We start from the raw sequence: 27,073 nt of genomic DNA, 5'->3' as shown, positions 1-27,073 counted from the left end.
TCAATGGATGGAGGTTAAGGTAGTTGTGGATAATTTTATGGTTCAGGGGATGGGTAGAGTTTAAGGAAGGTGAGGGAGACTTGATAGCTCATGTGTGTAGAAGTAAAGGCTTGAGGCCTGAGGGGGTAGGTAGAGTTGAGGGAGACTCATTGGGTAGAGGCAAAAGGAGGTGATGAGTTGAGGGCTTGGTATGTGTAGAGGTGAGGCGAGGGTACATTTGCGGTTCAGGGGTGGGTAGAGGTAAAAAGGATTTGAGGGCACAGTGGTGGGTAGGGGTGAAGGTGGGGTGAGGGGGACTCAATTTCAGGGGGTAGAAGTAAAGGTAGGGGGGAGGGCTCAAGAATGGATAGAAGTGAAGGTGACGAATGTTCATAGGTAGGTAAGGATGCGAGGGTGGCTTGAGGCATCAGGTACGTTGAGGGAGGTGAAGGTGACTTGAAGGCTATAGGGAGGCTGAAGGTAAAGGGAGGTGAGGGTGAATGTAGATTTTCCTAGTTCTTTGACGGAAAGTCTTAATTTTATTAAAGACACTGAGGCGAGTATTATGCGTTTCTTTTCTTACTTTATTAAACAGCAGCAGTCTAGAAACTACAGTTCCCATGAGGCCAGAAGAAAAGGGCCAATGGGAAACCAACAGTGTACAAGAATAACAACCAATGAACATATACAAAGGCATTATGACATCACTTGACTGCGAATAGCCCTCTTTTCTTGCGAGAGGTTAGTCAGAGTTAAAACAGTGGAAAAATTGTGAAAATAATCAAAATAGCCAGAACAGTGGCCATAAATTCAGAGCAAAAGTTCAATACTCTGGCAAAAGGAGAAGGGTTGTTGCGAGAAGGATCCATGCTTCGAAGAACAGTAGCTGGAGAAAGTGAAGATAGGAAGCTGGAACTCCCGGATGCAGTTGAAATTTTATGATGATTGTGGTACCGCCTGTGTTGAGGCTAGGAAGACAAAAAGCGGGGTGGGGAAATTAAGTTACTCCGTTGTGGAGGGATAATACTCGCCTCCGTGTCTTTAATAAAATTAAGACTTTCCGTCAAAGAACTAGGAAAATCTACATTTTATGACAAGACCGGAGGCTCCTATTATGCGAGTTCAAAGCATATTAATTACATTCAATTAAATATTCTTAACAGGTTTACAGTAAAAAAAACTCTAAAAACATTATTGTTAAACCAGTCTGCAGATTTAAGAATATCCTCGAGGCGGGACCCTGCCCAAAATGCTTTGGAAGCCTTCGCGCCTCTGGAGGAATGAGCTTCAAACATGGAAGTATCTATACCCGCTAGGGACATAATCCATTTGACCCAACGTGCTAAGGTAGCTGCCGAAACAGGCTTGAAAGGTCTCCTGAAAGAAATCAAAAGTTGAGAAGCTGAGGAAGTCCTTAAATCTGCAGTTTTTTGTTAATAAACTTTTAAACATTGTGCGACGCATAGTTTGGGATGGTCTGAGAAATAAGGATAAAAAACAGAAGTTAAATTAGTCTTTGTCCGACGAGTCACTGTGAACAAAACACCGGAATGTGTAAATTGGCGATTAGAAATATCTAAGGCTCTAACATCAGAAATACGTTTGATAGAAACTAGACATAAAAGCATAGTTAACTTGGCAGATAACATTTTTAATGTAAGCATAGAATTATCAGGCCATGACAATAAAAATGTTAAAACAATATTAACGTCCCATAATTGTCTATATTTTGGCATTAGAGGATTCGAAAATTTTACTCCCTTCAATAAACGACAAACCAGTGGATGCTCCCCAACTGGTTTCCCATTGACGAAAGAATGATTAGAGGAAATTGCCGACCTATATAAATTAATGGTACGGAAAGCTTTGCCTTTACTGGCTTCAGCCGCCAAAAAATTTGCAATGAAAATTACATCTGCCGAAGAGGGATCGATATGTTTTCCCAAACACCAGCTATGCCATAAGGACCATGCAGATTTGTATGCCTTCTTGGTGCCTGGAGCCCAGGATTGTGATAAATATTGGGAAGCCTCTGTCGAAATGAAAGGGACAGGTTGGGTATACCCGAAATCTTCCAAACAGTAAGTGTAAGGAAATGCCTCCTTGGCATGGTTACCCCCTGACTTTTTGCCTCTGCTCATGCTATGTTTTGAATTGAGTGTGCTGAGGCCTGCTAACCAGGCCCCAGCACCAGTGTTCTTTCCCTAACCTGTACTTTTGATTCCACAATTGGCACACCCTGGCATCCAGATAAGTCCCTTGTAAGTGGTACCAAGGGCCCTGGTGCCAAGGAAGGTCTCTAAGGGCTGCAGCATGTCTTATGCCACCCTGGAGACCCCTCACTCAGCACAGACACACTGCTTGCCAGCTTGTGTGTGCTGGTGAGAACAAAACGAGTAAGTAGACATGGCACTCCCCTCAGAGTACCATGCCAGCCTCTCACTGCCTATGCAGGTATAGATAAGTCACCCCTCTAGTAGGCCTTACAGCCCTAACGCAGGGTGCACTATACCATAGGTGAGGGCACCAGTGCATGAGCACTGTGCCCCTACAGTGTCTAAGCAATACCTTAGACATTGTAAGTGCAGGTTAGCCATAAGAGTAAATGGTCTGGGAGTCTGTTTTACACGAACTCCACAGCACCATAATGGCTACACTGAAAACTGGGAAGTTTGGTATCAAACTTCTCAGCACAATAAATGCACACTGATGCCAGTGTACATTTTTTTGTAAAATACACCCCAGAGGGCACCTTAGAGGTGCCCCCTGAAACCTTAACCGACTATCTGTGTAGGCTGACTGGTTCCAGCAGCCTGCCACAACCGAGACATGTTGCTGGCCCCATGGGGAGAGTGCCTTTGTCACTCTGAGGCCAGTAACAAAGCCTGCACTGGGTGGAGATGCTAACACCTCCCCCAGGCAGGAGCTGTAACACCTGGCGGTGAGCCTCAAAGGCTCACCCCTTTGTCACAGCACCGCAGGACACTCCAGCTAGTGGAGTTGCCCGCCCCCTCCGGCCACGGCCCCCACTTTTGGCGGCAAGGCCGGAGAAAATAATGAGAAAAACAAGGAGTCGTCACTGGCCAGTCAGGACAGCCCCTAGGGTGTCCTGAGCTGAGGTGACTCTAACTTTTAGAAATCCTCCATCTTGCAGATGGAGGATTCCCCCAATAGGATTAGGGATGTGACCCCCTCCCCTTGGGAGGATGCACAAAGAGGGTGTACCCACCCTCAGGGCTAGTCGCCATTGGCTACTAACCCCCCAGACCTAAACACGCCCTTAAATTTAGTATTTAAGGGCTTCCCTGAACCTAAAGATTTAGATTCCTGAAACTACAAGAAGAAGAGGACTGCTGAGCTGAAAAACCCTGCAGAGGAAGAACAGAAGACACCAACTGCTTTGGCCCCAGACTTACCGGCCTGTCTCCTGCCTTCCAAAGAAACCTGTTCCAGCGACCCTTTCCAAGGGACCAGCGACCTCTGAATCCTCTGAGGACTGCTCTGCTTCAAGAAAGACAAGAAACTCCCGAGGACAGCGGCACTGCTCCAAAAGAACTGCAACTTTGTTTCAAGGAGCCGATTTAAAGACCCCTGCAACTCCCCGCAAGAAGCGTGAGACTTGCAACACTGCACCCTGCGACCCCGACTCGACTGGTGAAGAACCAACACCTCAGGGAGGACCCTCCGGCGACTCCGAGACCGTGAGTAACCAAAGTTGTCCCCCCTGAGCCTCCACAGCGACGCCTGCAGAGGGAATCCCGAGGCTCCCCCTGACCGCGACTGCCTGAACTCTAATTTCCCGACGGCTGGAAAAGGCCCTGCACCCGCAGCCCCCAGCACCTGAAGGATCGGAACTTCTGTGCAGGAGTGACCCCCAGGAGGCCCTCTCCCTTGCCCAGGTGGTGGCTACCCCGAGGAGCCCCCCCCCCCTTGCCTGCCTGCACCGCTGAAGAGACCCCTTGGTCTCCCATTGAAATCTACAGAGAACCAGACGCTTGTTTGCACACTGCACCCGGCCGCCCCCGCGCTGCTGAGGGTGTACTTTTTGTGTGGACTTGTGTCCCCCCGGTGCCCTACAAAACCCCCCTGGTCTGCCCTCCGAAGACGCGGGTACTTACCTGCTGGCAGACTGGAACCGGGGCACCCCCTTCTCTCCATTGAAGCCTGTGTGTTTTGGGCACCTCTTTGACCTCTGCACCTGACCGGCCCTGAGCTGCTGGTGTGGTAACTTTGGGGTTGCTCTGAACCCCCAATGGTGGGCTACCTTGGACCCAAAACTGAGACCTGTAAGTGACTGACTTACCTGTTAAAAATAACAATACTTTACCTCCCACAGGAACTGTGAAAATTGCACTAAGTGTTCACTTTTAAAACAGCTATTTGTGTTTTATCTAAAAAGTATAAATGCTACTGTAATTATTCAAAGTTCCTAAAGTACTTATCTGCAATACCTTTCAAATGAGATATTACATGTAGAATTTGAACCTGTGGTTCTTAAAATAAACTAAGAAAATATATTTCTATAACAAAACCTATTGGCTGGATTTGTCTGAGTGTGTGTTCCTCATTTATTGCCTGTGTGTATGTACAACAAATGCTTAACACTACTCCTTGGATAAGCCTACTGCTCGACCACACTACCACAAAATAGAGCATTAGTATTATCTCTTTTTGCCACTATCTTACCTCTAAGGGGAACTCTTGGACTCTGTGCATGCTATTCCTTACTTTGAAATAGCACATACAGAGCCAACTTCCTACATTGGTGGATCATCGGTGGGGTACAAGACTTTGCATTTGCTGGACTACTCAGCCAATACCTGATCACACGACAAATTCCAAAAATTGTCATTCGAAATTGATTTTTTGCAATTTGAAATTTTTCTAAATTCTTAAAAGACCTGCTAGGGCCTTGTGTTAGATCCTGTTTAGCATTTCTTTTAGAGTTTAAAAGTTTTGTAAAAGTTTGAATTAGATTCTAGAACTAGTTTTAGATTCTTAAAAAGTATTCCAACTTTTAGAAGCATAATGTCTAGTACAGATATGAATGTGGTGGAACTCGACACCACACCTTACCTCCATCTTAAGATGAGGGAGCTAAGGTCACTCTGTAAAGTAAAGAAAATAGCAATGGGCTCCAGACCTTCCAAACTACAGCTCCAGGAGCTGTTGGCAGAGTTTGAAAGAGCCAACCCCTCTGAGGATGGCAACTCAGAGGAGGATGATAGTGACTTGGAGGGTGATTTCCCCCCCCCCCCACCAGTCCTATCTAGGGAGAACAGGGCCTCTCAAGCCCTGACTCCACAAATAATAGTCAGAGATGCTGGTTCCCTCACAGGAGGGACCAACCTCTCTGAAATCACTGAGGATAACTCATGTGAAGAGGACATCCAGTTAGCCAGGATGGCCAAAAGATTGGCTTTGGAAACACAGATCCTAGCCATAGAAAGGGAAAGAGAAGAGATGGGCCTAGGACCCATCAATGGTGGCAGCAACATAAATAGGGTCAGAGATTCTCCTGACATGTTGAAAATCCCTAAAGGGATTGTAACTAAATATGAAGATGGTGATGACATCACCAACTGGTTCACAGCTTTTGAGAGGGCTTGTGTAACCAGAAAAGTGAACAAATCTCACTGGGGTGCTCTCCTTTGGGAAATGTTCACAGGAAAGTGTAGGGATAGACTCCTCACACTCTCTGGAAAAGATGCAGAATCTTATGACCTCATGAAGGGTACCCTGATTGAGGGCTTTGGATTCTCCACTGAGGAGTATAGGATTAGATTCAGGGGGGCTCAAAAATCCTCGAGCCAGACCTGGGTTGACTTTGTAGACTACTCAGTAAAAACACTAGATGGTTGGATTCAAGGCAGTGGTGTAAGTAATTATGATGGGCTGTACAATTTATTTGTGAAAGAACACCTGTTAAGTAATTGTTTCAATGACAAACTGCATCAGCATCTGGTAGACCTAGGACCAATTTCTCCCCAAGAATTGGGAAAGAAGGCGGACCATTGGGTCAAGACTAGGGTGTCCAAAACTTCCACAGGTGGTGACCAAAAGAAAGGGGTCACAAAACCTCCCCAGGGGAAAGGTGGTGAGACAGACAAAAACAAAAATAGTAAAGAGTCTTTTACAGGCCCCCAAAAACCTGCACAGGAGGGTGGGCCCAGAGCCTCTTCACAAAACAATTCTGGGTACAAGGGTAAAAACTTTGATCCCAAAAAGGCCTGGTGTCGTAGCTGTAGTCAGCCTGGACACCAAACTGGAGACAAGGCCTGTCCCAAGAAAGATACCACTTCTAACTCCCATCCAGCTAAAACTGGAATGGCCAGTCTCCAAGTGGGATCAACAGTGTGCCCAGAGCAAATCAGGTGTCACACTGAAGCTACATTAGTCTCTGAGGGTGGGGTGGATTTAGCCACACTGGCTGCCTGGCCCCCTAACATGCAAAAATACAGGCAGCAGCTCTTAATTAATGGGACAAGTGTAGAAGGCCTGAGGGATACAGGTGCCAGTGTCACTATGGTGACAGAGAAACTGGTTTCCCCTGGCCAATACCTGGCTGGACAAACTTATCCAGTCACCAACGCTGACAATCAGACTAAAGTACATCCCATGGCAATGGTAACTTTAGAATGGGGAGGGGTCAATGGCCTGAAACAGGTGGTGGTCTCCTCAAATATCCCAGTAGACTGTTTGCTTGGAAATGACCTGGAGTCCTCAGCATGGGCTGAGGTAGAACTGAAAACCCATGCAGCCATGCTGGGTATCCCTGAACTGGTGTGTGTCAAGACAAGGGCACAGTGCAAGGCACAGGGTGAAAAAGTAGAGCTGGAGTCTGGAAGAAAGGCCCAGCCTACCAAGAGAAAAGGAAAGTCAGCTGGGAAACCAGCTGCAACACAGCAAGAAAAAGAGAACCTCTCTTCTCAGGAAGAAGTTCTGCCCTCTGAGGGAACTGAGCCTATGGAGCTGGAACCTTATCAGGTTGAGCTCTTAGGCCCAGGGGGACCCTCAAGGGAAGAGTTGTGTAAGGGACAAGAAACCTGTCCCTCTCTTGAATGTCTTAGGCAGCAAGCTGCTGAAGAGTCCAAAGGCAAGAAAAATGGAACACATAGGGTCTATTGGGAAGATGGACTCCTGTACACTGAGGCAAGAGATCCCAAACCTGGTGCCACTAGGAGAGTGGTAGTGCCTCAGGGTTTCAGAGAGTTTATTCTGACCTTAGCCCATGATATTCCCCTTGCTGGGCATTTGGGACAAACCAAGACGTGGGAGAGGTTAGTCAACCACTTCTACTGGCCCAATATGTCCCAGAAGGTTAAGGAGTTTTGCCTCTCCTGCCCCACCTGTCAAGCCAGTGGTAAGACAGGTGGGCATCCAAAGGCCCCCCTCATTCCACTTCCAGTGGAGGGGGTCCCCTTTGAAAGAGTGGGTGTGGACATAGTTGGTCCACTAGAACCTCCCACAGCCTCAGGAAATATGTACATCCTAGTAGTAGTGGATCATGCTACTAGGTATCCTGAAGCTATTCCCCTTAGGTCGACTACTGCCCCTGCAGTAGCCAAGGCCCTCATTGGTATCTTTACCAGAGTGGGCTTCCCTAAGGAGGTGGTGTCTGACAGAGGTACCAACTTCATGTCAGCATACCTAAAACACATGTAGAATGAGTGTGGAGTGACTTATAAATTCACTACACCATATCATCCACAAACTAATGGCCTTGTTGAGAGATTCAACAAGACATTAAAGGGCATGATCATGGGGCTCCCAGAAAAACTCAAAAGGAGATGGGATGTCCTCTTGCCATGTCTGCTTTTCACTTACAGAGAGGTGCCTCAGAAGGGAGTAGGATTCTCACCCTTTGAACTTCTGTTTGGCCACCCTGTAAGGGGACCACTTGCTCTTGTTAAAGAAGGCTGGGAGAGACCTCTTCATGAGCCTAAACAAGACATAGTGGACTATGTACTTGGCCTTCGCTCAAGGATGGCAGAGTACATGGAAAAGGCAAGTAAAAACCTTGAGGCCAACCAACAACTCCAGAAGTTGTGGTATGACCAAAAGGCTGCACTGGTTGAATTTCAACCAGGGCAGAAAGTCTGGGTTCTGGAGCCTGTGGCTCCCAGGGCACTTCAGGACAAATGGAGTGGCCCTTACCCAGTACTAGAAAGGAAGAGTCAGGTCACCTACCTGGTGGACCTGGGCACAAGCAGGAGCCCCAAGAGGGTGATCCATGTGAACCGCCTTAAGCTCTTCCATGACAGGGCTGATGTAAATCTGTTGATGGTAACAGATGAGGACCAGGAAGCTGAGTGAGCCTCTCCCTGATCTCCTCTCATCAGACCCTAAAGATGGCTCAGTGGATGGAGTGATCTATTCAGACACCCTCTCTAGCCAACAGCAGTCTGACTGTAGGAAGGTCCTACAGCAGTTTGCTGAACTCTTTTCCCTAACCCCTGGTCAGACACACCTGTGTACCCATGATGTGGACACAGGAGACAGCATGCCTGTCAAAAACAAAATATTCAGATAGTCTGACCAAGTTAAGGAAAGCATCAAGGTGGAAGTCCACAAGATGCTGGAATTGGGAGTAATTGAGTACTCTGACAGCCCCTGGGCTAGCCCAGTGGTCTTAGTCCCCAAACCTCACACAAAAGAAGGAAAGAGAGAGATGAGGTTTTGTGTGGACTACAGAGGCCTTAATTCTGTCACCAAGACAGATGCCCATCCCATTCCTAGAGCTGATGAGTTGATAGACAAATTAGGGGCAGCCAAATTCTTAAGTACCTTTGACTTAACAGCAGGGTACTGGCAAATAAAAATGGCCCCTGGAGCAAAAGAAAAGACAGCATTCTCCACACCTGATGGGCATTATCAGTTCACTGTTATGCCCTTTGGTTTAAAGAATGCCCCTGCCACCTTCCAAAGGTTGGTGAATCAAGTCCTTGCTGGGCTGGAATCCTTTAGTGCAGCTTATCTTGATGATATTGCTGTCTTCAGCTCCACCTGGCAGGATCACCTGGTCCACCTGAAGAAGGTTTTGAAGGCTCTGCAATCTGCAGGCCTCTCTATCAAGGCATCCAAATGCCAGATAGGGCAGGGAACTGTGGTTTACTTGGGACACCTTGTAGGTGGAGGCCAAGTTCAGCCACTCCAGCCTAAGATCCAGACTATTCTGGACTGGGCAGCTCCAAAAACCCAGACAAAAGTCAGGGCATTCCTTGGCTTGACTGGGTACTATAGGAGGTTTGTGAAGGGATATGGATCCATTGTGACAGCCCTCACAACTCACCTCCAAGAAAATGCCCAAGAAGGTAAACTGGACTGTAGAATGCCAACAGGCCTTTGACACCCTGAAGCAAGCTATGTGCACAGCACCAGTTCTAAAAGCTCCAGATTACTCCAAGCAATTCATTGTGCAAACAGATGCCTCTGAACATGGGATAGGGGCAGTTTTGTCCCAAACAAATGATGATGGCCTTGACCAGCCTGTTGCTTTCATTAGCAGGAGGTTACTCCCCAGGGAGCAGCGTTGGAGTGCCATTGAGAGGGAGGCCTTTGCTGTGGTTTGGTCCCTGAAGAAGTTGAGACCATACCTTTTTGGTACTCACTTCCTAGTTCAAACTGACCACAGACCTCTCAGATGGCTGATGCAAATGAAAGGTGAAAATCCAAAACTGTTGAGGTGGTCCATCTCCCTACAGGGAATGGACTTTATAGTGGAACACAGACCTGGGACTGCCCATGCCAATGCAGATGGCCTTTCCAGGTTCTTCCACTTAGAAAATGAAGACTCTCTTGGGAAAGGTTAGTCTCATCCTCTTTCGTTTGGGGGGGGGGGGGGGGGGGGGAGTTGTGTAAGGAAATGCCTCCTTGGCATTGTTACCCCCTGACTTTTTGCCTCTGCTGATGCTATGTTTTGAATTGAAAGTGTGCTGAGGCCTGCTAACCAGGCCCCAGCACCAGTGTTCTTTCCCTAACCTGTACTTTTGATTCCACAATTGGCACACCCTGGCATCCAGATAAGTCCCTTGTAAGTGGTACCCAGGGCCCTGATGCCAAGGAAGGTCTCTAAGGGCTGCAGCATGTCTTATGCCACCCTGGAGACCCCTCACTCAGCACAGACACACTGCTTGCCAGCTTGTGTGTGCTGGTGAGAACAAAACGAGTAAGTCGACATGGCACTCCCCGCAGGGTACCATGCCAGCCTCTCACTGCCTATGCAGGTATAGATAAGTCACCCCTCTAGTAGGCCTTACAGCCCTAAGGCAGGGTGCACTATACCATAGGTGAGGGCACCAGTGCATGAGCACTGTGCCCCTACAGTGTCTAAGCAATACCTTAGACATTGTAAGTGCAGGGTAGCCATAAGAGTATGTGGTCTGGGAGTCTGTTTTACACGAACTCCACAGCACCATAATGGCTACACTGAAAACTGGGAAGTTTGGTATCAAACTTCTCAGCACAATAAATGCACACTGATGCCAGTGTACATTTTTTTGTAAAATACACCACAGAGGGCACCTTAGAGGTGCCCCCTGAAACCTTAACCGACTATCTGTGTAGGCTGACTGGTTCCAGCAGCCTGCCACAACCGAGACATGTTGCTGGCCCCATGGGGAGAGTGCCTTTGTCACTCTGAGGCCAGTAACAAAGCCTGCACTGGGTGGAGATGCTAACACCTCCCCCAGGCAGGAGCTGTAACACCTGGCGGTGAGCCTCAAAGGCTCACCCCTTTGTCACAGCACCGCAGGACACTCCAGCTAGTGGAGTTGCCTGCCCCCTCCGACCACGGCCCCCACTTTTGGCGGCAAGGCCGGAGAAAATAATGAGAAAAACAAGGAGTCACTGGCCAGTCAGGACAGCCCCTAGGGTGTCCTGAGCTGGGGTGACTCTAACTTTTAGAAATCCTCCATCTTGCAGATGGAGGATTCCCCCAATAGGATTAGGGATGTGACTCCCTCCCCTTGGGAGGAGGCACAAAGAGGGTGTACCCACCCTCAGGGCTAGTTGCCATTGGCTACTAACCCCCCAGACCTAAACACGCCCTTAAATTTAGTATTTAAGGGCTTCCCTGAACCTAAAGATGTAGATTCCTGAAACTACAAGAAGAGGACTGCTGAGCTGAAAAACCCTGCAGAGGAAGAACAGAAGACACCAACTGCTTTGGCCCCAGACTTACCGGCCTGTCTCCTGCCTTCCAAAGAAACCTGCTCCAGCGACGCTTTCCAAGGGACCAGCGAGCTCTGAATCCTCTGAGGACTGCCCTGCTTCAAGAAAGACAAGAAACTCCCGAGGACAGCGGCACTGCTCCAAAAGAACTGCAACTTTGTTTCAAGGAGCAGATTTAAAGACCCCTGCAACTCCCCGCAAGAAGCGTGAGACTTGCAACACTGCACCCGGCGACCCCGACTCGACTGGTGGAGAACCAACACCTCAGGGAGGACCCTCCGGCGACTCCGAGACCGTGAGTAACCAAAGTTGTCCCCCCCTGAGCCCCCACAGCGACGCCTGCAGAGGGAATCCCGAGGCTTCCCCTGACCGCGACTGCCTGAACTCTAATTTCCCGACGGCTGGAAAAGACCCTGCACCCGCATCCCCCAGCACCTGAAGGATCGGAACTTCTGTGCAGGAGTGACCCCCAGGAGGCCCTCTCCCTTGCCCAGGTGGTGGCTACCCCGAGGAGCCCCCCCCCCCCCCCCCTTGCCTGCCTGCACCGCTGAAGAGACCCCTTGGTCTCCCATTGAAATCTACAGAGAACCCAACGCTTGTTTGCACACTGCACCCGGCCGCCCCCGCGCTGCTGAGGGTGTACTTTTTGTGTGGACTTGTGTCCCCCCGGTGCCCTACAAAACCCCCCTGGTCTGCCCTCCGAAGACGCGGGTACTTACCTGCTGGCAGACTGGAACCGGGGCACCCCCTTCTCTCCATTGAAGCCTGTGTGTTTTGGGCACCTCTTTGACCTCTGCACCTGACCGGCCCTGAGCTGCTGGTGTGGTAACTTTGGGGTTGCTCTGAACCCCCAATGGTGGGCTACCTTGGACCCAAAACTGAGACCTGTAAGTGACTGACTTACCTGTTAAAAATAACAATACTTTACCTCCCACAGGAACTGTGAAAATTGCACTAAGTGTTCACTTTTAAAACAGCTATTTGTGTTTTATCTAAAAAGTATAAATGCTACTGTAATTATTCAAAGTTCCTAAAGTACTTATCTGCAATACCTTTCAAATGAGATATTACATGTAGAATTTGAACCTGTGGTTCTTAAAATAAACTAAGAAAATATATTTCTATAACAAAACCTATTGGCTGGATTTGTCTGAGTGTGTGTTCCTCATTTATTGCCTGTGTGTATGTACAACAAATGCTTAACACTACTCCTTGGATAAGCCTACTGCTCGACCACACTACCACAAAATAGAGCATTAGTATTATCTCTTTTTGCCACTATCTTACCTCTAAGGGGAACTCTTGGACTCTGTGCATGCTATTCCTTACTTTGAAATAGCACATAGAGAGCCAACTTCCTACAGTAAGGGTCAGCAAGTTGTCCAAGATGAGGACGATGCATGGGGTCCAATAAAAGATTCGGGAAAGGAGGAGGGAGGTGTAAGGGATATCTATTGCGAGTTCTAAAAGATTTGGGAACCAAATTTGCGACTGTCAAAAGGGGGTTATGAGAATCACTGTGGCTTGTTGACGCCTGATCTGAGCTAGAACTCTGCTGATCATGAGAAAAGGAGGGAAGGCGTAGTTTACAAAACTCGACCAATCCTGAAAGAAAGCGTCGGCTGCTAATGCTAATGGATCCGGACGCCAGCTGTAGAATAAGGGTAGTTGAGAATTGAGACGGGAGGCAAAAAGGTCGATTCGAAAGGGACCCCACATATTCTGAATGCGTTGGAAAATGTCTGGATGGAGTTTTCAGTCGCTGGAATCTCGGAGGTAACGTGAGTGCCAGTCTGCGACGGAGTTCTGAGATCCTGGAAGATATTCTGCATGAACCGAAAGATGGTTTGAAAGGCAAAATTCCCAAAAGCTCTTGGCCAGTTCCACAAGAGGTTTGGATTTTGTGCCCCGAGGTGATTTATATATCTCACTGCTGAAATATTGTCCATTCTGAGTAGAATGGCGCAACAAACCCTGTTCTTTGCCAGGCTTCTGATTGCAATGGAGCCGGCAAGCATCTCTAAACAATTTATATGCAATCTGGACTCCTCTAAAGACCATGAACCTCCAGTCGAGATTGGTCCACAAGCCGGAGAGACTTGCATCTGATTCTAACACAAGATCTGGGGCTGATGGAAAGATAGTTCTTCCGTTCCATGCATCTAAATGGTCTATCCACCATTGAAGTTCTGTGCGAGAATCGTGATCTAAGGGAATAGTGTCCGAGTATGAAAGGCCTTTTCTTAGGTGGCGGATCTTTAATCTTTGAAGAGCCCTGTAATGGAGAGGACCGGGGAAGATTGCTTGAATGGAGGAAGAGAGAAGACCGACGATACAGGCCAGAGATCTTAGAGAAATAAGTGAATTTCGTAGAACCTGTAAAATTTCTGATTTGATAGATTTGATCTTTGAAGAGGGAAGCAGAAGAACGGCTGAAACCGAGTTTATCTGAAAACCGAAGAATTCTATAACCTGAGTGGGTGTGAGGAGAGACTTCTCGTTGTTGACGATAAATCCTAGATCTGATAGCAGGGAACATGTGAGAGCTAGATGGGACGACAGCAACTGAGGAGATTGGTTCAGTAAGAGGATATCGTCTAAATATATGATGAGTCTCACACCTTGAGCCCTGAGGAAGGCCACTACGGGTCTCATGAGTTTGGTGAAGCACCAAGGGGCGGAAAATAGACCGAAGGGTAGAGAGGTAAAGGGATAGAGATGATCTAACCAATGAAACTGGAGAAACTTCCTGGAATCTGGGTGAATTGGGACAACCAGGTATGCGTCTTGAAGATCTAGACGCACCATCCAATCGTTTTGAAGAAGAATATCTCTTAGATGGAGGATGGTTTCCATTTTGAAGTGTTGGTAAACTACGAAATGATTGAAGTGTTTGAGGTTTATAACAGGACGCATCTTTTTGTTTTTCTTTTGAACCAAAAAGATGGAACTGACAAACCCTGTTGGATCTGGAGTGGTAATAGAGATGGCCTCTTTCTGGATAAGAGACTGAACCTCTGATGTAATGAGATCTGACATTTCTGCAGAGAAATGAGGAATGATAGGAGGACGGGGTTGACTCGGGGTAGAATAAAGATCGATAATATAACCTTGAACGGTATTGAGGATCCAAGGATCTGAAGTAATTTCTAACCATTTTGGGAGAAAATGACGAAGACGCCCCCCTATAGGGACGTGACCACAAGAAGGGCTTACCTGTTTGATTAGAGGCTCTGGAACCACGGTAACCTCTGGAACTGAACCCCCTGGATCTCTGGGGGTAGAATTGCGGTCTGTAATCCTGGTAAGAGGGACCGTTGTAGCCTCTGGAACCTTGGTTATGATAGGAGCGGCCGGCAAAGCGGTTCCTCTGCCGGTGCTGGCTAAACATCTTCTTTAACGATTGTTGGGCTTTGTCCAGTGAAGTAAAGGTTGCCACATATTTTCCCGGATCCTTGATAAAGGATTCACCAAATAGCAGACCTTCGGTATGGAAATTTGGTTGCACTTTAGCCAAGTTAACCAACTTGGGGTCGAGTTTCAAAAGAAGTCCTTTTCTGCGTTCATGAGTTAAAGCAGCATTAGCGTTTCCCAAGAGACACAGCGAACGCTGTACCCAAAGGGTAAGTTCATCTGGGTCTATAATAGTACCCTCCAGTCTGGCCACCTCAGCAATATCAAAAATCCGGGAAAGGGGACCAAGAATATCTAAAAGTTTATCTTGGCAACCTGACCATGCTTTGTCTACACCTTTGCGAGGGTCCTTGCCGAGTCTTGTAAAGAAGGTGAGCAGTGGCTCATCAATGGTGGGAGTTAGGGAGGATTTGTGGGGAAGGGAAGGGTGGGACATTTGGATTTAAGTTTTGTTCTGGCCTGCTTTTCTAAGGGACAATTTATTTTGGCTGAAATATACTCGGCCACATAGTCAGCCGGAGCCCACTCGGTGGAGTTAGGGTGGAGAATTAAGGAAGGGTCGAACATGGGTAAACATTCAGGGTCTAGCAAGAGAAGGGATTTGGAATTTTCAGAAAATTTAGATTTTTTAGCAGGTGGGGGAGAGAGGGAAACATCGTCATCCTTATCAGATACCACGGAATCGGAGTCCGCATCCGGCATGTCATCATCTGTATCCTGAATATCAGAAATTACCAAGGGGGTTATAATATTATTGGATTTCCTTTTGTGTTTTCATGATGACTGAGAATTGTCCATATTTTTATTCTCCTTGGGGGGAGCCTTTTGAGGAACCACGTCCTCCGCCACATGTGAGGAAACCTCACTGACCTTTTGCGCCAATTTTTTAGATTTAGTATGAGTAGAAGGGGACTGGCGCTGACTGCTTTCCCCGCAGCCTGGGCCGATAGAGTCTTAGATATTTAATTAGTAAAGGAAGACTCAAGGTTCTTGGAAAGTTTATTTATGGATGAGGCAACAGCCTGTTGTATAGAGGATTTAATAAAGGAATTCAATTCCTGTCTAATATCACTAACATCCTCTAAATTATCTTGTTTGGCAGGAGAAATATCCCTTTCCATATTAAAATGGGTAAACAAGGGGCTAATTGTGAAGGAAAACCAGAAACCTCCCCTGTGGGCGTGTCGAAGGAAATGCTTTGTAGAAGGGAGTGGCCAGGATACAGTAAAGGGTCAAGAAAAATAACCTGACACGCTGTGGAGGGAATGCGATCGTCAACTGCTGTCAGGTCAGCTGTGAAGAGAAGCTGAAGGTAAATAGAAATAAATGCGCGCCGAGTGACAGGAACGTCCGTTGCTCGAGCGCACTTGACAGGAATGAAGCATTTCCTCAGACGCGCTAAATAGAACGCGCGTGTCTGAGGAAATGCAACCGGGGAAAAAAGGAGCGCGTGCAGCAGCGCTTAATTTATAATTGCGGCGACTCGCCGACTGGGAAACAAGCGTAGAGCTAAAGCGGCAAAATAGTAAAGCAAAATCAATACATACAAGAAATATATAAGTAAAATATGAATAACACGTTAGAGCAATGAAGGAAAGGTACTTGACTGCGAGCAGCAAGAAAACAGGGCTGTTCGCAGTCAAGTGATGTCATAATGCTTTTGTATATGTTCATTGGTTGTTATTCTTGTACACTGTTTGTTTCCCATTGGCCCTTTTCTTCTGGCCTTATGGGAACTGTAGTTTTTTGACTGCTGCTGTTTAATAATTTAAGAAAAGAAGCGCATAATAGGAGCCTCCGGTCTTGTCATAAAATTGAAGATTATGGGGTGTGTAGAGGTGAAGGGAGCGGTGTAAAGGTAGGAGAGTTGACTAGGGCTTTGGCGCGGGTAGAGGTGACTGATTTGAGAGCTCAGTGGTGGGTAGTGGTAAAGGAAGGCGAGTGACTAGGGTAGAGGGGTGAGGAGAGTTCTATCATGGGTGCAGATAAAGGAATGCAAGCATGACTAGAGTCCAAGGGTGGTGGATCGAGATAAAGGGAGGTAACTGATCTTTAGGGGAGGGTAAAGGTGCAGAACCTTTTGCAATCACTGCGTAAAACAACTTCTGATTTATAAGCGGTATCCAGCAAATAGATGCATGACACTGCTGCAACTGTTAATTCACAAATACACATACTGTGTGGCAGCAGTCTTAAAGGAAGTATCTTTACAGCTTCATCAATAAAAGCGACAAGTGCCTGAAATATGTTTTGGAAATTGGTTGCATGCCGCAAAGTTTCATTATTGCTAGCTGTTTGTGTTCAGCTCTTGGAAATACACTGGGAAGCGCAAGCTTCAGCTCTGGTTATTTTCAGTTGACTTGCAACTACAGTGAGCAGCAGCAGCTTGGAAGAACACAGATCAAGAATCCAATCTACTTGGACCATGCTCCAGGGAAGAGGGGAAAAAAACAAGACAAAGTTGAGAGGTACTGACATGCTCAGCAAAGAAAAGGAAGAAAATACTATTGACAGTTAAACCAGCCAATAGTCAGTAAAAGGTGGGCTAAAAGCCCCCCCGCCCCCTTTTTTTTAAATTAAGCTCGAGCATAAGCATTCGGCCTGGTTTCATTTTACTGTGGGTGTAAAGTGATTTCATTTGTTGGTTAGTGTCCTTTAAAACTTCTTGCATGCTAGTGGTCAGTTCTGCCTTTTCTCCATCCTTTTTTCTGTTTTAGAGCAGTGACCAACTACTGTATTGTTCCACTTAACTATTTTGACATTACTTTGGTGCTCCCCTTTCACAGTTGGTGGTTTAGGCTGGTAGCTGCCTGCATTTTCTTGCAGCATCTGTTCCTCCCACCTCTTCACATGTCGCAGTTTTGGATTTATTCCAGTGTTGTCCTAGTTTACCTCTGGGTCCTAAAATAAGCTTATTTTACTAAACAAACACCTGGTCATTTAGCTCACGAAAACTCCAATATACCCTCACCTTGCATGGCAGTCTTTTTCAGGGCCCCTCCCTGCCAGCACTTAGGACATTGCACACAGAGTGTTGATTAACTCCTTTATTCGGGCCATACAACTTCTCTGGCTGCTCTGCTAACTTCATTAGAGATTTGTTGCAGTGAGAGGCAAAAAAATGCTTATTTAGATGTGATTCCAGGTTGGCAAATGCCTGCATGGTGACATTTTAAGCTTCAGACTGCAAACTAATTGAATGAATGAGTCCTCCATCACGAGAAAAGCACATGTTTGTGAAAGCTGTACTGGAGAGGCTTCTAACTAGCACAAATTCCAAATGTTACCGTGACCTGTGTATATTAGAGTAGTGTATGAAAGGGAAAAACTCTGGAACTTCAAAGCCAACTTTTCAAACTCTGTAATGCTCCTGAAGTGTGCAGTAGTAAAATTCCCGAACGGGATGTGCAGATCGGTGTTGAACCACAGCAGTGAAATTTGATAGATCGAACATTCACTGCATGTGTTAAAACATGATTAAAGTGCTTTGCAAGGTCTTTAAATAGATGAACATCCCTTGCTTTGCTCAGCCACGTTCAGGGTGAATGCTATGTCTCTGGAAAGAGAATTACTTCAAGGAGCTACCTACTCTGAGCGAGCATGCAAAGGATCGAGAAGTTTTGTTTGTGTGGGTTTTCTCAATACCCTTGTGTAATCAAATAAAAAAAAAGTCGAATAAAAAAATGTGTATACACATATACTTGCATGGAGTGGGCTTTGAATGAAATCCCTTGATTCACTAGTTTGTTCAACTGCAAATCACTCTCCCTCCACACCACCACCACCGCCTACCTACTGCAGCATAGGCCAGTGAGTCGCCTATTTTAACCCCTAGTTTTCTTTCACTGAAACATTTTTTTACTAGCCACTTGCACATTCACCTAAAGTACACATCAATGCTGGACGTGATTGGCCGATACTTAACTTTAACAATGTTTCTTTTTCTTTCAAATCAACATAATTTTTATGTTAGCAGTGCTTAATTTGTCAGTGGGTGGGGTACCAGCACTCATTTCTGCCCATAAGACATTTCCCGAGACCAAATTAGGGGAAAACAAACAACAAAAAAATACTGAGGAAGAGAAATACAGAGAATGTGTCGCCATTGGAAGAAATCGGACAACTGTGAGTGCTGAGCAGGGAGTAAATTGTCAATGCCTGAAGTGGATTTGGGACTGTACACCCTTGCACTAACATTTGTATAGCGCCTGCGTGGGTGTCTGAGCAGCGCTTTATACACCAGCACTTATAATTTTACAACTAGAACACTGGCTCTGAGTTAACTTTTTTTTAGGTTGAACGTGCAAGCTCTTTGACCTGTCGTAAGTATTGTGGGCTTTAACCACTCCACCGAATGCCCATCGCTTTTACTTGTTAGTGGGCTTGCCTTTCAAAAATCCTATATCATTAGTAAATGCTTGGTCCCTGCATTGGGTGGTTTTGTTATCACCTTGTACATCGACTCTATTACACGTATAATTAATTGCACGTTTGCCGATATGTTTGACTGCGAGTTAACGTTTTCCTTTTGTGTCCCTCCTTCGCGCTCATGCTGGCCGTGGCACTTTGAATCGGCTTGCATATGTAAACTGTTTTACTTTTTATTTTCAATTTATGTGGCATGAAAAGTCCACTTAGGAATTTACAAGGCTAATGGCTCGAACTCGAGCAAACCGTGAGCCCCTTTGCATTGCAAATGCTTGTTAGTTTTTGTTTAAAAGTTTGTTAAAAAAAAAAAAAAACATATTGGGACACGCAGTAGCGCATGTACTGTCTCTGCCATGATCTGGAAAAATTACAAAAGCCTACATATGCTATTGTGTAGTGCCTTTTCCTTTGGTCCTGAGGCAGTGAAGTGGTTCCTGTGTAGTATCTGTATTTTTGTATTATTTACCACTCGAAACCCAGAGAAAGCAGTGCTTTCGCCCTGTTGTGTGATAATCTGTTATTTGGTTTGGACACTTGACTTTCTTGGACTCTAGAAGTAGTGGAGCGCAGCATACCTGTTGTATAACGGACTTCTTTAGGCACCACTGTAAATAACTGGTATGAGCCAGTTTAATGATTCCTTTTATTGACCTCAAAAGGTCGGAACGTTTAGTTTGGCCTTACCGGTTTCATTACACTTTACCGTGTAGCGCAGGCAATGTCTGTCATTAATGTTTAACTCCCAAACATCCGGGTTGGTGGAGAGAGCAACTCTTACTCAAATGCAGTTAGGCTGGTGTTTTGACTTCAAACAAAACTACGGCTGACTGGTAAGGGAAAAGAGCTTTCAAAACTGCACATAGGAAACGAGGGTGCAAGCAGGTTATGCAGCAAGAGAGATGACCATCTAAACGTGTTTACACCATTTACAAGCTGTCCTTTGTTTTGTTTTTTTCCCCGTAACATTGAGCCCCAAGTACAGAGTTGTAATATGGGGCATTGTTTGGCTGTTTTCAGAAGTCTTCAGGATTTGTTTTTGTGAATTGTGCGGAGAATGGGATTGAAGTGTCAGACAGTATACTATGCAGCTATATTTCAGTGTCTCTAGATGCAGGCAGGGCAACTTGTAGATTTGACACGCTGCTGTTGCAAGCTAAAAACGTCATAAACTGTTGGTCAAAAAACCAAAACTAACAAAAACGGTCTGTCATGTCAATGAAATTGAGAGCTTCGCATGACACAACTGTTCATCCATCCATTTGAATGGAGGTGTTTGAGGACCTGGTAATCTGAACGGTGAGGACACAGTTTAGCTTTGAGAGCATTTAAGGACCTGACTAATCTCTGTTAGGTATTTTCAATGGGAGATGCACGCAAGTGAGGGGGAGCCACAACGATGTCCCCAGTGATACCAAACCATCGGTTACTACCTCTGTTATGGTTTTCAGCTGCATGAGAGTATTAACTGGGCAGAGACTGCCAATCCTAAAGGGAAGTTGGTATCTGACAGCAGCTTTAAAATCCTGTATTGTACCCGCTAGAGCTGTTGCCAACAGAAAGCAATAACAATGGCATGATAAAAATTAAAGACCTTTGTTGCTGAAATAGGGCACCATCATCACCCACTAAGCAGAGACACTGTTTTGCATCTTAGGGTTGTCATTGATGGTCAGGAACACAATTCTATGCTGCCTATGAACCCTGGAGCACTTATAGATATGTTAATTTAAAAATCACTCATGTTATGATGTCAGTATGACTTCATGGTGAGCCACATCCCTTGACAGTCTTTCAAAGGCTCGATTACTCCTTCTGGGAGAATAATTATAAATCTGAATAAGTGTTTCAAGCCTGCATTATAGCATTCAGTGTGCAGTCTGGTACGCTTTGTAGAATGATCGGTGTCCTGGCTGTGAGTCCAGGATGTTCCTGCGCCCTTACTGCACTCTACTGGCAGAGTGCCAGTTTTTTCCCTTTTCTTTTTATTCATGGTAGGCAACAACGTTTTGTGTTTATTCACTTTCCAATGCCTATCTTTACCCAGCTGGGGAGCTGGGTGAGTTTTTTTTTTTTGTTTAGTTTTACTTCAATGAAAGTTTCTACGATGCAGAACCAGGTCTACAGTTAACCTTTTCTGCTGTATCACATGATCTTTAATGTCATAAACACTAGACTAGCAAGCTTGAAACACTTGCTTCAGATAGTGGTTGTTGAGCAGCAGGAAAAGAATGTCATGTAAGGTACTGAATTCATTTGTATACGAGTTAATATTGAGAAAGAGAATCAAAGTGCTTTGTCAGTGTGGATACGTTCATGTATGTGTTTTACATATATAAGCTATTGATACATCTGATCTAAGCTGTAGCAGCTACTTTCCCTCCAGTAGAGTGAGCTCGGGATTTGTAATATAATTCAATAAACTATCAGTATTTATTGTTTGGATATGGCTATTCCTTTTCTAATCAAAGCATAGTTAAAAGTTGGTTTGGATTTCTTATAACCTTTGTTTTATTTAGGTAGAAAAGACCCCCTTCTAATATCTAGAGATTGTAGAGCACACACTACAGATTTAAGGGTTTAGGAAAGAAGGTAGGCAGAGTGAAATGGAAAATAGTATAAGGTTTTACAGCTGATGGTGCCTGCTATTCTCTTACTGTCCTACATGAGGTGGTGGCTATTAAAAAGGCTTTCTCCCATGACGGATGCTGCATTTTAGTCTTGTGTATAGGCCTGAAAGGTGAGCCCATTAATTTTGTTACAACTGTGTTCCATGGCAATGCATGCTTGAAGTGGTTATTCAGATTCCTTATTCTCTCAGAAAAAGAAATTGAGCCTCTAATAGGCTTGTCAGGGTGTGGCTCATAATGAAGACATATTAACATTAACGCCATGTGTGATTTGTAAATAAAAATATCTACAAGAAGAGCTCCGGGGTCCACACGTGGAGTGTGGAATTATTCTAGGGTTCATGGCTTCAATTAAGAAACTTGTGATGCAGAACCAGCACTACAAGAGTGCTAACCTTTTAAGATGATGCAGCCTAGACAGAAAAGCTTTTGTGACCAACAGATATGCATTTACTTTGCTGAATTCAAGCCAGCTAGGCTGTAGTCTGATATTCAAGCTCCCACTGGCTCCCTCCCTCCAGGTAATGTCCACTAAGGATTTCAGTTTAAGGGATCATATGCAGAACGTACCCGAGTCAGGGGCCCCCACTTCTTACTGGAAAATGAATCCTTATCTGGTTAGTGGCATATAATGGATTATAAAACCTAATCAATTAGGTGTCAATTTCCATTAATGTTGCATCCCTATATAACTTATGTGAGGTGGGGTACACAAAAATCTACAACACAATTGCAGATTGTTTACATGAAGGTAACCTTCCTTTTGCAGCATGTGTTCGAGATCACAACCAGACAGAATGTATGCCTTGTTTGATTGAACTTCCATCATTTTGGGGGAAATGTGTACGATACTCTTTTTCTTGATTTATCTTATAGAGAGGTAGTATAAGAGCAAAGTAATGCAAGTTTAACTTGTCTGAACTTTTGCAGATCATTTGTGAACTAGAGCCACACCTGTTGAGCCAAAGAGCTATGATTGATAGGCAGTAACCTGTGCAACACATGAAAGGAGTTTCAGGGGACTACAGAGAAACAAATAAAAAAATGAATCCTGCAGCTAACCGGTTTGTCAGGAGGGACAAGAAAATCTAATGGGATGTCCTGTTACCATGCATAACAACCCTGCAGGGAAAAAGCAGATGCTAGCGTGGAAGGTTAGGACAGAGTGCTAGAAATGTGATTGAGGAAATAACTAACAAAATGAGCGAGCCCCTTGTAGAAGTAGATATTGAGAGGGCCTTTGTTAGCTTCTTCCAGGATCTCTGTAGGGATGATACAACTGCCACTGAGGAGGGATATTGAGAAATGGCTAAGGGAGGATAACCTACCTACACTAGATCAGGACATGAACCATTCCCTGAATCAGCAGATTAAGGTAGTAGACGAAGACCAGGTTATTGGTGGGTTGAAGAATGGGAAAGCACTGGACCCTCACGACATAACAGCTGAGCTGTATAAAGTCTTAAAAGAGGAGCTCACTCCAATCTTAACCCACCTGATGAACTCCCTACTAACAGAAGCTTCTCCAATGCCTGCTTCCTGGAATGAGGCTACCATTACTTTAATCTTAGAACCACAGCAAGATCCTAGGAGATGCGAGTCATATAGACTCATATTACTACTTAATAATGACTATAAAATCTTTGCAAAACTTCTTGCCAAGAGGCTGAACAAAGCAATTGGTGGACTGGTACACGATAGCCAGAAAGGCTTCATGAGAAATAGACATCTAGGGGAATTGATTCACGAACTGATATCTGCTATTGATGTTGCAACAACCACTAGCTCCTCTGTCATAATGAATATCTACGCCGCATACGCTTTTTTACAGGCAATAATTAAGCAGACTAACGTAGGAGACAAACTTCCTCAAAATTATCAACGCAATCTATAAGTTCACCACGGCTAGGATTCTTATCAACTGGAATCTTTTGTTACCTGTTCGAGTAGGAACACGAACACGATAGGGGTGCCTTCCCCTCCCCCCCCCCAATCACTTCTGTTAAATTTATGTATTAAACCACTCGCTAGGAGGATCAGGCAAGAGCAGAGGATATTACTGTTTCAGTATAAAGGCATGGTTAAGGAGGAAGCCCTCTATGCAGATGACCTACTGATATATATGCATGATTTTCAAAGGTCGTTTCCAGTAATTGTAGAAATTATAAATGACTTCAGGAGTGTCTCAGGCTACCTAGCTAATGCTGATAAGTCAGAGCTAATGACTTGGAGTGGACCACCAGATAATCCATTAGAAAAAGCAGAAATTTTATATCAGAGTTAGTGGTGAAAAAATTGGGAGATATGGCCCAAGTTAATTTTGCAAGCCTCTTGTTGGAAACAAAGACATTTATTCAGTAATGGTCACACCTCCCGCTTACTATTCTAGGGAAAACTAACTTAATAAAAAATGATGATCCTGCCCAGATTCACTTTCATCTTCAATGGTCTGCCTCTATACTTTAAGGCTGAATGTTTTCAAAAACTCCAGGGGGGAATATCTAGTTTCTTTTGGTCACATAAAAGCCCAAAAATTGTGTGGGGGAAAAAACTGCGTAAAAAGAAATTAGATGGGGGAATTGCACTTCCAAACTTTTAGCTATACTGCTAGGCCATCCAGTTAGAAAACATCAGACTATTCTTATCCAAGGATTATACATCTTCTTGACTATGGGCATTAACAGAAGATTTCCGTGAGCAGGGTTCCTACTTTCTCTTTAAATTTGGTCACCCAAGGTATTACAAAAAAGTGAGAATGAAAGTGCTAAATGCAGCCTGTCAGATGTGGTTTCAAGTCAGGAAAACGCTAGGTATCCCATATTATAGTGAGATGGTGAACTCTCCCGGTACCCCAGAATGCCTTCAGGACGCATTAGCTACCCCATTTATAGAAGCGGGTGTTATACGGTGGGGGCAATTTAGTCAAGGGGTTTTCTGTGATTTCATGGGATTCTTTATCCACGTGGACCAATGTTAGACTATCTAGGTTTAAATACTTACAAATAAAAGGCTGGCTACAAGGAGAATCTGAGTTAGGGCTCACCACTGAGTGTGAAAATGAATTAACACGTCAGCAAAAGGAGGTTTCAAGATTGTATTGGTCACTAGTTCAAGGAGAGAATGCCTCTCTCCAATCACCCGTAGATGCTTGGAAAACGGACCTTCCAGTCACAAATTTCTTGCATCTTTGACAAGTATCCGTACACACACTTTGATCTGTGGTAGTCAGCATCCCGCAGAAGGAACCATTTATTCACTATATACAGGGCCTACTGGACTCCGAGAAAACTGGCAAAACTAGGTGCCCTGAGGAGGAACTCCTGTCCGAAGTGCGCCCTGGAAAGTGCAGATGATGTACACCTTTGGTGGCAGTGTCCGAAAATCCAACTTTTCTGGCATATTGAATCATATTGAAAAGAGTAGAGGTAAGCCTATTAATGGTCATATTTGGTCTGTATGAGGGGACCGGGACAAACTCAGGTGACCCGGTAGGAAATCTTCAATTCCATCTCATCTTTTACTTGATGTTAATAGCACGCCGGGAGATATGAATTAAATGGTTATCCAAGTCACCGCCTCCTCACACGGACTGGTTACTTTTCTTTTTGGCCAAAAGAATTGCTAGCTTAGACTGCAGTAATGGCTCAGAGAAGTTCATTAGAATGTGGGAACCTTTTTTATCCCTCTACTCAGCCAGCTTCCCAGATCACAACCTGGGGTTAACTAATTAAACTGTTCCTTCTCCAAAAATATAATATACAACAGTCCAATGATTAAGAAACAAGGCCCAACAAGGAAGAGGTGGGGATAGGGGCTCAATATTGTGCCCCCATTTCCTCATGTTGGTTGAGGTTAGCCTCTAAGAAGTAACCCCATGGTGGGGGTTAGGCTGGAGTCGGAACACCTGCTTGATACCTCCTGCCTTTTGTTATAAATGAGGACAGCAAAAAAATGCAGCAGCTTTCATTTTAAACATTCCAGAAAAGTGTATATCAGTGTCTACGTAGAAACAATAAGATGTTTGACACTGCAAAAACAGACACAGGACAAATCTTTTAAAAAGTTGTACAAAGGTGCCTCAAACGTTCTTTATCGTGCACTCATAAAATATTCTGTCCATGTCCAAATTGCGTGGTTGTTTTGAAGCTACATCTTGTATATTTGTCTCACCGGGCACTATAATCAAACAGTAGTCCAAATAATTTTACTCTTCATCAGATCCAAGCTCATTTCTTGAACAGGGTCCGCTTGTGCTGACTGGCAAATTTTTTTTTTCCAGTACTCGAGTTGTAGCCTCAAAGACGATTGCGAGTCTGGAGTGACCCTGCCTTTCCTTATTTTAACGTATTTCTACACTGGTCAGACCTGTAAATAGTAGTCAACCCCAAACTGATTTTTGCCTATGTTCTGCGGTGCCATAACTGGAATATATGGGAACAGTAAAGGAGTCGTGCTGAGCCTGTTTTAATGATAATTGCAGCAGAAGACACTGCGAAATAATACCATGACATTGTCTCCTAAGTCATAGCTTAAACATTTTCAATGAACATGGAGCAGCGCCTACGTTGAATTGTTTGCAAATTCAAGGGTGAAATGATAAATGAGCCAACTTGATTATTGAATCATTAAGTTATTATCACTAGCAATTATTTGAGTTACAAGTGTAATTCATTCTCATGAGGAGGCTGGCTTGGCTTACCAGTATTCTCCATTGAAGCCCGGAAGAAGCCCTGTTTACTGCCCAAAACATGTTTTTTGTGTGGGGAAGGTGGTTTGATTTTTGTGGTGAATTTTAAAATGTGTTGCTACAATGAACTAAGAGCAATTGCAAACTAGTCTAAAGATATGGATAAAAGATTTTAACTTTGATTGGAAAAAGCACAACTCAAGCCGTACAGTGGAATAAATAAGCATTAATGCAAAAGGCTTTCGTTTTAAACATTCCAGAAAATGGTATATCGGTGTCTACGTAGGAACAATGAGATAAAGTCTGATACCGCAAAAACAGACACAGGACAAACCTTTTAAAAAGTTGTAAAAATGTGCTTCAAGCGTTTTTATTGTGCACTCCTATAGGACTAGTTGGACATTTATGGGCTAGGGTGTACTGACAGCCTCCCCACCAGTGGTGCAGACAAATAGGTTTGTGCCTCTGATTTGTAATAGGCTGTTAACTGCTGCCAATCATGTATATCTAGATGAGGCAAATGCCATTCCACTATGGTCATAAGTGGTACCTCCTTTCAGCAGAGCTGTTTGGGTGAGTGTCTCGTGTTAAAAAGGGAAGTATCTGAAAAGGGCTTGCTGATTGTAGAGTCCATTGGGTGGAAAAAATATAGCAGGGTACACAAAACAAAACAAACTTCTAGAACAGACCACCCTCAGAAAATGTCTGAAAGGGGTGGCCTACAGTAAACGATGTGGAATGGTGTGGTATTTATATTGAAGGCCTA

The sequence above is a fragment of the Pleurodeles waltl genome, chromosome 5 (assembly GCF_031143425.1).
Source record: "Pleurodeles waltl isolate 20211129_DDA chromosome 5, aPleWal1.hap1.20221129, whole genome shotgun sequence".
NCBI classification, from domain to species: domain Eukaryota; kingdom Metazoa; phylum Chordata; class Amphibia; order Caudata; family Salamandridae; genus Pleurodeles; species Pleurodeles waltl.
The sequence above is the reverse complement of the archived record's forward strand: the minus strand, read 5'-3'. Positions refer to the sequence as shown.